This window comes from Orycteropus afer, unplaced genomic scaffold (assembly GCF_000298275.1).
Source record: "Orycteropus afer afer isolate SDZICR_OR568_19922 unplaced genomic scaffold, OryAfe1.0 scaffold00097, whole genome shotgun sequence".
Taxonomy (NCBI): Eukaryota; Metazoa; Chordata; class Mammalia; order Tubulidentata; family Orycteropodidae; genus Orycteropus; species Orycteropus afer.
The window spans coordinates 1,204,748-1,205,859 of record NW_006921684.1 but is presented as its reverse complement, the minus strand read 5'-3'; positions in this window follow the sequence as shown (position 1 = coordinate 1,205,859).

The window sequence follows — 1,112 nt, the reverse complement described above, 5'->3', positions numbered from 1 at the left end:
TCATTCCCAGCATAGTAGATCATATGGTTGTCTGATTCAAAATGGCCAAAACCAGTCCATTTCAGCTCACTAATGCCTAGGATATCAATCTTTATGTATTCCCTTTCATTTTTGACAATTTCCAATTTTCCTAGGTTCATACTTCATACATTTCATGTTCTTATTATTAATGTATGTTTTCAGCTGTTTCTCTTCAATTTGAGTCATGGCATGCCAGTAAATGGAGATCTCAAAAGCTTTACCTTATCCACATCAGTAAAGCTAGTTCTACTCTGATGAGGCAGCTCTTTCCCAGTCCTATTTTGAGAGTCTATCAATATCTCTGAATAATTTTTGTTTTCAGTCTTCTCCAGCCAAAACAATCTGTGTATTCTACATGCTGTAGCTTTAAATTAAGAATTTATCTATACATTTATTTATCTATTGAAGGATTAGTATTATTTCATGCATCCTTGTCAAGGATACTATCCATGTATCCAAAGTGTTTTCTTATATTAAGGTTAAATAGTGATTATAAGGAGCAAATAACAAGAACAAAATTACACATCTTTCCCATCTTTCTTCTTTCTTCTTTGAATTTTTCCAAATTCTAGATAATAGATGGTCTAAGTTCTAGTCCTAGTTGTGAAACTAACATATTCTATGACCTTATTGAAACTACCCATCTTTCTGTACTAGACAACGCTAATAAAGATAAAAGCAATATTTTTGAGTCTTACTATAATGGCAAGCACCAGTCTAAATATTTAATTTGTACAGCCATAAAAGTAAATAATAATAGAATTCTCAATTTTCAGAGAGGAAACTGAGGATAAAAGTTATTTAATTTGTTCATGGTTACCTTGCTAGTAAGGGTCAGAGTTGGCAATCCCAGCCTGTATGATTCCAAAGGCCAACCCCTTTATTAATGACCAAGAACTAGTGAGAGTCATTTTCAACCTCAACATACAGTACACATAAAATACTGATTTCTATCCAGAACATAAGTAATAATTGTAAAAATTTTCTTCCAAAATAGAGTATATATAAAATACTGATTTCTATCCAGAATGTAAGTAATAATCTTAAAAAGTTTCATTCCAACTAATGATAGGGTCTTTTCAATCTATCAG